Source organism: Hakea prostrata, chromosome 2 (genome assembly GCF_041222555.1).
Source record: "Hakea prostrata isolate BN-2017 chromosome 2, UWA_Hpros_2, whole genome shotgun sequence".
Lineage (NCBI taxonomy): Eukaryota > Viridiplantae > Streptophyta > Magnoliopsida > Proteales > Proteaceae > Hakea > Hakea prostrata.
This window is the reverse complement of record NC_142601.1, coordinates 15,684,485-15,696,591: the sequence shown is the minus strand read 5'-3', so window position 1 is coordinate 15,696,591 and position 12,107 is coordinate 15,684,485.

Sequence of the window (12,107 nt, the reverse complement as noted above, 5' to 3'; positions counted from 1 at the left end):
TTTGTTCTATTGAAGCCGCAAAAGTCCCCAGAGATCTGTATTTTGAAATAGAACATAGGAGACCAAAGTTAGTTCAGAGCCAGGGGGTGATCGACCAGTCCTAGAGATCCTGACCGACCGGCCCTCTGTAAGTCCAATTGGTTGGTTTCCTCCAGTGTTCGTTTGTGTTCCGTTCAATTCCAATTTGTAATTTAGCTACTCTTCATGCTTTTGTTAGCTCTTGAGTGATCTTTTGGCTTGATAATTATTCACTTTTGGTTCCTTTGGAGAGTGTTAGCACATTATCAGATGAGGGAGACGATTTTATAATATCATGTGTTTAAATTCTTGTTATATCCTATGTGTATCATTCTTGTTGTGTGACTGTGCAACTTTGTTATAGGACATGCATGCAAGGGTAGTGACATGAAATTTCAATTATGTTGATTATCTATAAGTAATATCGACCAACTCATGAATGTTATAAGTAGGTCATTCCATTTAGTAGATAGGTAGCATTCACATGTTAATATAGAATTGATTTTATTGACTCACTTACGCAATTTATGAAAATGCATGATGTATTGTCTTGTGAATGGAATGGAAATGCATACGATCGGATGACAGCTTAATGACTTAATTCAACTGCTTGAATTTAAATGTCAATAGTGTCACATCCTCCCAGCCGGTACCCTAATTGGCATACCTGTAATATCCAGCCCTATTCTAACCTTGACCCTGACCCGGATCCACTGTTGTATTCAGGTCCGAGGACCCGAAGCGGTGGAAGAAGAGATTTATGGACCATTCTGATTGATGATCTTGATTCGGAGACCGAACCCATGGACATTGACAATGATACCCCTTGCTTAAATGCATTGTCAGTGTTTAAGGAAAGTCTGCGCATCGGAGAAGATTAATATGGTTGATGTACCAAATGACCTCCTGTGCACAATCCGAAGGTATTCCCCGAAACTAGACTTCTTGATTGAATTGTGGAAGAAAACCTCACTCAATTTGACCTTGTATAGCCTTTCAAATCCCTACTTGAAGTTGCTGTTCTAAACCTGAGTTTTCTGCTGAAATCATTTTGGTCGATCATTTTGGTCGATACCATCGACCAAAAGCATCGACCAAAATGTCCCAGTCTGCCAAGTTAATGATTCCATGGAATATTCCTTCTCTATTTAATATGACCTCGAGCCTTTAGCCTTTTGCAATCATTTTTCTCACCTGGGAACGTGGGGAGAGCTTCCCAAAGCAGCTCCTTGGTTAGTGTGAAGGGTATCTCATCAAAGACACTTAGTTTATCATTGATTCATGCCTTCATCTTCTACACTAAGGTAAGACTCTTCATTCCACTCTCTACCCTACCATTTTCTACTCCTTCCTATTGTCATCTTGCTGATGGGACATTTGGAATAGTGCTGCAACCTTGCAACCACCACTCCAAGTGCCTACTCATGCTCAATCCATGATTCCCTTAGCCATTCATTGATGCTAATGCTTATATCTCATGCCTAGCATATGTATTCCATGCTTTACCTATTAACATCATACCATTTGATATCAAACTGAGCTATAAAGTGTATTATGTTCATGTTTAACATTGCCATATGATTCCAATCGAATTTCTATTAGTTCCTCTAGCTATTGCATGCTATTCCTCATCAATGCAATCAATTCCAATTCATGCCATGATGTTTATCACTTGAACTTGATAGCTCAAATTGGGGCTTTTTAATTAGACCATTGGATTGGGTTAATTCCTTGATTTATAGTGTCTTACTACTGTTGTTAAGTATGCCTCCAAGTTCCAGATTGATCCGAACACCGGAAGACTCATTTCGGACCAAAATCCCCAAAATCCACTATTCTGCCCGAGGACTATTTTGGTCGATACCATCGACCAAAACCATCGACCAAAGTTGTTGCTGACAGCAACCTTGGTCAGTTTTGACTCGAATGACATCCGATCTTCCCGACTTCTTTTCTAACTTATTATTGATGTTTGTTTAGGGCCTTAACACTTCTATTGGACTATTCTTGGTATTCTCAATTCATCATCAACTCATCCAAGGTAAGGATGGTTATATCCATAAACATATAAGTCATCAAATATTGAACTATGCTTTATTCAAAGAATGAAGTCCCTAAATTTCTTTCAATCATTATGATACTGATACATATGTGTTAGAACAGTTGTCACGTCCTCCCAGCCGGTACCCTATCTGGCATACCCGAGAGTGTGATCCACAGCCCGAAGATCAGGTATCGAGTGATCAACCTCCCACTTAATCAATAACATAATCATGAACAATCATAATAAAAGTGCGGAAGATAAACCATAGATCCAATAAAGAAAGAATGAATCATAATGAATCAGAATGATAAATATAATCAGAGTGTCAAAACAGATAAGTAAAGTGAGGCAAAAATCCCACTCTACAACCAGCGGAAAAGTAGCTCTAAAAGAATAAACTAGACAAAATCTAATCCCAGTAGCAAGTACATTGGGTAACTAAATTGTTCTCCACTTTATAGACAACATCCTTATAAGTGTAAATCTCATAAATGGCACAAGGACGCTTCCACTCAATGGTCGGACTAAGCATCGTACGGAGCATAACCACTCGTGGGATCTTCAGTGTAATTGTGGTAACCGCAATCACCTTCTTGGAGATATGCCTCTTCGCCTTGCGCTTCTTCATAGGGACCGTCATAGTACTCAGTACCTGCAGGATAGTCTAACAAACATTGTACAATAAAGGAATGAGTTTCAAAGAAACTCAGTAAGGCAGTTAAAATTCATAATAACATAAATGGCAGGATTCCAGAACAAACATAAATGCAATATGATATGAGACAAGCAATGAATGAATGAATCTAACTCTATGTATGCTGGTCTCTATTGGCAGACATGCTTTAAGTCATAGCACCGTACTTCATTAGGAAGGTCCGCTCACATCCTCAACCATTTAAGATATCTTGGATTCTCTCACGGATCATTTCACCGGTCTTGAGCAGCCGATTGGTAATGGGTCCTTCATCCCTCAGGACAAACCATGGCAGGGGTTAAGTCAACACACTCTCTCACAACCATTTGGTATAAGTACTGGCGCATGTTAGGGTAAAACCTAGCCAAATGCAAGTCTTTTACTTAGTTACATCAAGTCAGATCCAGATACGTCCATTCCTCGTCCCTGACGATCCTTTCCGGTATCCTTCACACTAGAGTCCTCATAGTCCCTGACTACGGACTCATCAACCCTATTGGTTATCCACATATGGTAAACGGGAAGCTCTCACGTCCTCTCACGGGTTGGTTACCGGTCTTAAGAGCCCGTGAGCCCAAGTCTAACCATATGCAACCCTACCAATAAATGGCCCCCACAATGTGATTCCTGTCCTCTCACGGGTTGGTTACCGGTCTTGAGCGCCCATGAATCCCCATTGCTACCACGGGTCGTTCGGTCTCAATACCCCTCCGATTAGGGTCTGACATAACAGGACATCCTAGCCAAACACTACTAGACAATCCTAGATATGTCATCCAACGGTTTAGGAAGGTGTCCAGAGGGCATCTCCGAAAACATCCCATAATATTCCCGTAGTAGTCCAAGGACAGAAGTGTCAAAAGGACACCTCTCCTTTCCAAACCATACTTAAGCATACACATGCATCAATTCATATCATCACATATATGGTAACTTCATATATGGAAAGAAATCATTAACTACAATCAACTTGTATATAATTGGTAAGTAAATCATACATGAATCAATTTAAGCAATGCTACTGTAATCAAGGTTATGTAACAGTAGTATATCATTGTAAGAATCTAATTTAGGAAACATGTCAATGATATTCAAATATAGAAACTAGATTCATGCTATCTATGTAATTAAGGAAATAACCATCCTTACCTTTTATAACTCGCAAAGGAATCCTAAGAAATCAAGTAAGATCTTGGCAAACTTGAGAAGAAGGTCCTAAACAAGTATATACAACATATTAGGAAAGATCCCTAATAGAAAAGATACCAAAACATCCAACACAGACCAATTCTGGAGTTGCTTTGTACTCATTGGTCGAGTGGATTGGTCGATTGGTCCATCGACCAATCGATCGACCAATGCAGATACAAGAGCCTAAAAAAAACAGAGTTTTAAGATATGAAATCCGAATTTGGTGGTTCAAAAGGGTACTAATCAAGGGGTAAACTACATCAGTAGTATTCTAACATAGAGGGGACCTCAAAACACCAATCAAATCAAGACATCAAGATCCAAATTAGGAAACAAAAAGTTACCATAATTAGATCAACCATGGATCTTGATGAATTCGAAATAGAAATCAAAGACAAGAACAATAGGAAGATGGATCATTGCTTCAGGTAAAGGTATCATGAAAACATACTTAGATCTTCAAGGAAAAGGCTTAGAAGCATAAATCTAAATACGGAAATAAAACCTACCATATATGTAACTACCATGCTTCATGAAGAACACATAGTATGGTAGAAGAGAACAATTAGAGATTGATAGATCATGGATCATGGAAAGAAAACACAGTAATTAACTACTAACATGATCAATATAGAAGATCCAAAGAGATCAGAATTCAAATCAAAAGTTTAACAAGATTAGATCATGGTTTGATCATGATTCCTTCAAAAGCTTGCAATGATCATGGTTAAGATCATTGTTCTAGCCTCAAATCCTTAGGATGATCATGAGAACATGTTCAGAGATGTTTGCAACAGAGAATGCAGCATCTCTTCTACTGTCTCAACTCAAAAAGGAAAGAAAAACAAAGATGGAGGAGAAGAAGAGAGAGTAGACATACCTTTTGATGCAAAAGGAAGAGTTTCGACGAAGATCCGTCAAGAAAACACCAAGGATGCAAGGGAGATGACTTGCAGAGGTCTTTGGTTCGTTCCAGAGAGTTTGGAGGCAGCAAATACGAAGTAGACTCGAGATTGGACTTAAATAGAGCAAGAAAAACCTAATTGCCAAAGACAGCACTCATTGGTCGAGTGGATTAGTCGACCAATGCTGACAGCAAGTCCAAAACAGGGAATTGAAGGCCCAGATCAAATCCAATCCTAAAGGGGTTTTGCACACAAGTCAAGTGACTTACCTAATAGGTAGAAATGCCTTCAAACCAAGATAGAGAGCACTCCAAGTCCATCAACTAATCCGATCTTCATCAAGATTCAGTTTCCAAAAATAGAACTTCATCATCAACTTTCATGGATTCAAAGCCAGACACCAGGTCCTCCACTGGGATGGCCCAAAGCTGACTTCTTACTTTACTCCGGGTCATCGGACCTACAATTAACAAGGTTTTCGGGTCAAGGTTAGGGCTGGGTTTTACAACAGTAATATTTAAATCTTTATACAATTGTTGTGTTACTCTATCATTTTGATTTGCTTATGTTTATAATGATTCGTTTCAATATCATGATTTGAGTACTATTATGAATATGCATTGGATGCATGAGAAATGATGAGATTTGATGTGTGATTGCTTACGTATGACTTGGGATTGGAGGGTGTCCTACTGACACTTCTGTCCTTGGGCATCGGAGGGAATAGTATGGGATATTCTCCGATGGTGCCCATCGACACTCTCCCGAGTTATTGGATGACATACATAGGAGTGTCTAGTTGTGTGGCTAGGTTCATCCTTGTCGTGTCAGACCCGAATCGGAAGGGCATTGAGACCGAACAACCCGTGGTAGTGTATGGTTGGATGGGCGCTCTAAGCCGGTAGCCAATCCGGTAGGGGACATAAACCATGCTACGGATACCTGAAAGGGGCCATTTATTGGTAGAGTTGCATATGGATAGACTTGGGCTCACGGGCGCTCAAGACCGGTAACCAATCCGTGAGAGGACGTGAGAGCTTCCCGTTTACTATATGTGGATGACCAATAGGGTTGATGAGTCCGAAATTCGGGATTTCGCTGACTTTAGTGTGAAGGATACCGGAAAGGATCGCCGGGGGCGAGGAATGGACGTATCTGAATCTGACTTGACCGACTGAGTAGATGACTTGCATTGGGCTAGGCTTTACTGTGACATGCGCCAGTACTTGACCAAATGGTGATGTGAGAGAGCGGTGACCGATTCCCCTTACCATGGTTTTGATGACTTTACCGATCTTCCCCGGGCATTCCCAAGATATGGAAATGGGAGAGTGACTGACGACCCAGAGAAGTACGGTGCTATGACTTAAAGCATGTCTACCTTAGAGACCAGCATTCATAGAGTTAGACTCATATCGGCATCATATGTTCCATATCACATTGCATTATTATATGTTCTGAATATGTATGATTTCTAATTATGGAATAACTTCCTTGCTGAGTTCTTCGAACTCATTCCTTTTGTGCAAATGTTTTAGATTACATTCCAGGTACCGAAGATTACGATGGCACCTCCTATAAGGCGGACTATGATTCCACATACTACCCTCCGGGTAGTGGCGTTGGTGAGGATTCGTATATTGGAGCCGAGGAGGATTATTATTCGCACCAGGGTTAGCCCCACAGTTGTGCGGGAGAGCGGCAGCCTTGGGTTTACTTCATCCGTCTTGTTGAGGAGACTACTATTAGTATAGAAGAAACCCTAGCATAGTGCCCCATTCCCCTGGTGTATTTGTGGAACCATTGGTCTTGTAACTAACTTATCTTTGAGTTTATCTTTTGACACTTAGACATGTATTTGACGTTATCACACTTCTTTTCCGCTGTTCTGAGAGAGTGGTTATCATACCTTCTCTCACCCTTATGATTATGCTTTAATGTTATTGCCTTCCGCACTCTGATTTATTTAGTCTTATCTTATTCATGATATTTAGTATTAACTGTTTTTACCATTGATTATTACTGTTCATGATTGTGTTACCGTGTATGTGGGAGGCATGGACCTCAGATCATTGATCCTTGGACTGTGGATCACATCCCGGGTATTCCAAATGGGGTACCGGCTGGGTGGATGTGACAATACTTGAGAGTGTGATCCACAGCCCCGAAGATCAAGTATCGAGGAAATCATCCTCCCACATATTCAATAACATAATCATAAACAGGAAATAATCAAGGTTTAATATTATAAACAAGGTTCAAAACAAGAAATGAAATAACAATATAGTCAGAGTGCGGAAAATGATACCAGATATCTGAAGATATCAAAAGAAGTAAAGTGAGGCGGAAACTCACTCCACAAATACAGCGGAACGTAGTATGTAAGTCTAAAAGGAATAACAACTAACTCAAAGGAACTAAGAAAGACAAACTAAACATAAGAGTCTTCCATTCTATAGATGACACCTTCAAAATAGTGGACTTCATCAATCCAACTGAGATGTTCCAATTCCACGTTGCCTTTAATCGTGGTACGAAACTTGACAACTGAGGGATCATTAGAGTAATCTTGATTGTCGCCAACACCTTGCGTGTAGTACGCTTCATCGGCTTGCGCTTCAGTGTATGGTTCTTCATAGTAGTCAGTAACTGTAGAATAGTATAACAAAACAATGTACAAAAAAAAGGAATGAGTTTCGAAGAAACTCAGTAAGTTAGTTAATCCATAACAACATAAATAACATTTGGTAGAACATAGCAAGATGCAATGCAGTATGAAAAAGATAATGTATGTATGCATCTAACCTCTATGTATGCTGGTCTCTATTGGCAGACATGCTTTAAGTCATAGCACCATACTTCTTTGGGTAGGTCACTCGTACGGCTCCTGTTGGTAGTGGGTCCGGCATCCCTCTCGGACATTCCATGGCTGGGGGTTAAGTCATCTCTCTCTGACATCACCATTTGGTCTAAGTACTGGCACATGTCAGGGTAAAAGCCTAGCCCAATGCAAGTCATCTACTCAGTTACATCAACTCAGGTCCAGATACTTCCATTCCTCCCCTCTCGGGATCCTTTCCGGTATCCTTTCCACTAGAGTCAGCATATCCGACTCTCTCAAATACGGACTCATCAACCCTATTGGTTATCCACATATGGTAGACGGGAAGCTCTCATGTCCCCTCATGGATATAACTCATCGGTCTTAAGCGCCCATGAGCCCAAGTCTAGCCATATGCAACCCTCCAATACATGGCCCCCACAATGTGATTCCCGTCCTCTCACGGGTTGGTTACCGGTCTTGAGCGCCCGTGAATCCCCATTTCTGCCACGGGTCGTTCGGTCTCAATACCCTTCTGATTTGGGTCTGATATAATGGGGACATCCTAGCCAAACACTGCTAGACAGTCCTAGGTATGACAATCAATAATTCGGGAAAGTGTTGATGGGCAACCCCGGAAACATCCCATACTATTTCCGATAATGCCCAAGGACAGAAGTGTCAAAAGGACACCTCTCAATCCCAAATCATACCTAATCAGATACAATCTCAGATCAGACATGACACACACCATCAACAGTTCATCATATATAAGAGAGTATACAATCATGATCTAATCTTTAAACAATATAGTAATAAGCAATTCACATAAGCTTAAATAATAAAAGAAAACATAAGCAAGTGCTACTGTTCTCACAGTAGTAAATCAGAAATATAAAGTATAACAACAGTAGGTAAACTCATAGTTTCATAAGGTAGAAACCAGAGAGTATGCGATCTATGTAATTAAAGAATAACTGTCCTTACCTTCTAACTCGTAAAGGAACTTAGGGAATCAAGTAAGACCTTGACTAAACCTGAGAAGAAAGTCTTAAACAAGGGTATACAACATGTTAGGAAAGATACATAGAAGGAAAGATATCAAATCAATCAAAATAGACCAAGAATGAGGTTGCTGTACTCATTGGTTGATTGATTGGTCTACTCCCCCAGTCGACCAATGAGTCGACCAACAGAGACAGTGGCCTTCAAGAATCCGAATTTTTAGAAAAAGAAACCAAATTTGGTGGTTCAAAAGGGTACCAAATAAGGGGGAAACTACAATGGCAGCATCCTAGTATATAGAGGACATCAAACCACCAACCAAATCAAGTTTCCAAGTTACAACTCATGAACAAAAAGGTTAACCTAATTAGGTTAAATCATGGATCATGAAGAAAACATAGTATGATCAAGGATAAAGAATTAGAGGATGAAAGGTTACAAATCTTGTAAGGAAAACACATTAATTGGCTATTAACAGGGTCAATAACATATATCCAAGAAGTTAGGGTTTCACCCTTTTTGGCTCCCATGAAAAGGTTGAGATCACAGGATGAAAGGGAAGTAAATTGTTGGCCAGTAATAACAAGAAAAACATAGAAGATCAAATTTAGATTAACCTAAAAATTACCCATGAGGTTTCCATCACATGGGAGGTTACCAAAAGGTTTCCAGAAAGATCATACAAGGGTTAGAGTTTCAAGGGTTAATTCGGCTAGGGTTGAGATCATGACGATAATCATAAATCTGAAGGAATCGAATGAGATCATGGAATAGATGAATGCAAGAATGCAACATCATCTTCCTGATCCCAACCAAGAAAAGATCAAAGAAAAGAAAATCAGAGATGGGAGAAAAATAGAACATAAACATACCTTTGATGCAGGAGGAAGGAGATCACTTGAGTACTTGCGAGATATCAACCAAGGATGCAAGGGAATTGATTAGAATGAAGTTCTAACTCGTTCTAGAGGCTTAGGAGGCAGATGAGGTAGAGTATTCCCGAGATTAGACTTAAATAGAGTAGCCACGACCTAATTTTCAAAAACAGAATCAATTGGTCGATTGATTGGTCGACTGGTCCAGTCGACCAATGAGTCGACCAATCAAAACAGCAACTTCAAAACAAGGAATTGAAGGCTCAGATCAAGTCCAAACATCAAGGGGTTTTGCACACAACTAAAGTGGCATACCTAGTAGGTAGAAATGCCTTTGAACCAATACAGAGAGCACTCCAAGTCCATCAACTAATCCGATCTTCAACAGAGTGCAGTTTCCATAAATGGAACACTGACATCAACACTCAAGGATTTCAATCCATCCACCAAGTCTTCTACTGAAATGGCCCAAAGCAGACTTCTTGCCTTACTTCGGGTTGCTTGACCTACAAACAACAGGGTTTCCGGGTCAAGGTTAGGGCTGGGTTTCACAAATAGTATTTTGAGATGTTGAATTATGAATTTGAAATGATGCTTATGCTTGTTAAATGTAGAACTATCATGCTCTCATATCTAAATGATTGGATTGTATGAATTGTGTCTAGTTTTATTCAGATGAGACTGAATGATGATTGAAATGAAAAATGTACATTGAAATAGATAGAGCATAGTAATGCATTACTGAAATTGAATATTAAAAGAGTAAAAGAAAAAAAAATGTTAATGGCTTCTGTAAGTCTTGGTACTTAACGTACCCAAATGGGAGGGCATGAAGTGGCTTCTGTAAGTCCTGGTACTTTAGTGTACCCAAATGGGAGGGCATGAAGCAAGACTGAAAAGTGGAAAGATATACTAGACTGATGATGGCCTTCTGTAGAGAACACCTGGCTTTGTGCCAAAGGACTAAAAAGAGAATCTCTTAATGAGAACTTCTAAGACTGAGACTAAGACTGATGCCACTTGTGTGGTTTAGACTGATGGTGCTCTCTCTACAGGTAGCGCTTAGGTCTGGTTTAATAATAAAAAAGGAAAAAGGAAAATGAAAAGAAAATTGGAATGCAGGATGTTATATGATTTTGATGTGATAATTGATGCATGATGAACTGTTTGACTTACTTACATGGTTGTCTATTATTTTAACTACAATTATGATGCTAATGTTATGATAAGAATGGGGGAATTATGCATACCATGCATATTCCTACTTGGAGTTGTGGGTTCGCTCATTACTGTTGGAATCTTATATTTCTTATAGACTTTATATGCGCATATGCTTTGAGTGTCTAGATGTGAAATCCAGCCCAAACCTAGCCAGGACACCATATCTATTTTGGGTGAAGAAAGGTTAGTTTAATGTTACACCTTGAAGTTGGACCTTGATTTCAGTGTTCTATCTCCTTCTCTCTTTTCCTCTTCTTACTATTCTATCTTGATGTTTTGATTTTGGAGGTGTTACAATACTGTAACTACCTATTCTCTAATCTCCTTATGCCTTAGAGTGAACTCCCAATCACTCTATGCATTCCTTGAAACCACATGGTGAATCTCCTCAATTCTTCACTGATTTTGATTGAATTTTGGAAAACATGATCATTCTACTGTAGCTTCTTTTCTAATTAATGTTTAACATGTTTGATCTTAGCCTTTACTACTGTTCCAATGTATTTCATCTCCTTGAATCAATTCCCCTTTCTTTCTAGCCATTTTAGCCTTCTATGTTGACCATTGATATACGCATTCTAGTAAGTTTCTATTTTTGATTCCTCTCATTCTAGGATTAGTATTCTTTTGATTTTCTATTTAGTTATTCTTGCCTCTGATATGTTCTTGATATTCCATTAGAGAGAAGCCTTGTTCTCTCTAATTCTTCCCTTGAATCCATGGTGAGTTTGCTATGAGAACCATGTTGTTTCCAATTTAGAAACTCATGTTCCCAATTTATAAAGTACTGATTTTTGGACCATGGATGATGTCAAATTCATGCTAGATAGTCTTAGTATGTTTGTGTGAAGTTCCCTTTCGAATTTCGGATCAATCGGACTTCAAACGAAGAAGTTATGACCAAAACAGTGCAATCTGTACCTTGCTGTCTCCATTGGTCGACTAGGCCAGTAGACCAATCCAATCGACCAATGAGATCTGTTTTCCAGATTTAGGTCTTTCTTGCTCTATTTAAGTCCAATCTCGGGATTAGTTCATCTCCTCTGCCTCCTAAGCCTCTGGAACGAGTTAGAACTCCATTCTAATCAATTTCCTTGCATCCTTGGTTGATCCCTCGTAAGAACTCAAGTAATCTTTTTCCTTGCATCAAAGGTATGTCTACACTCTCTTCTTCTTCTCCATCTCTATTTTTCTTTCCTTTTTGGGCTGAGACAGTAGAGAAGATGCTGCATTCTCTGTTGCAAACATCTCTCTACTCATCCCTCATGATCTTCCTAAGGATTAATGGCTAATGCAATGTTCTTAATCATGATTATTGCAAGCTTTTGAAGGA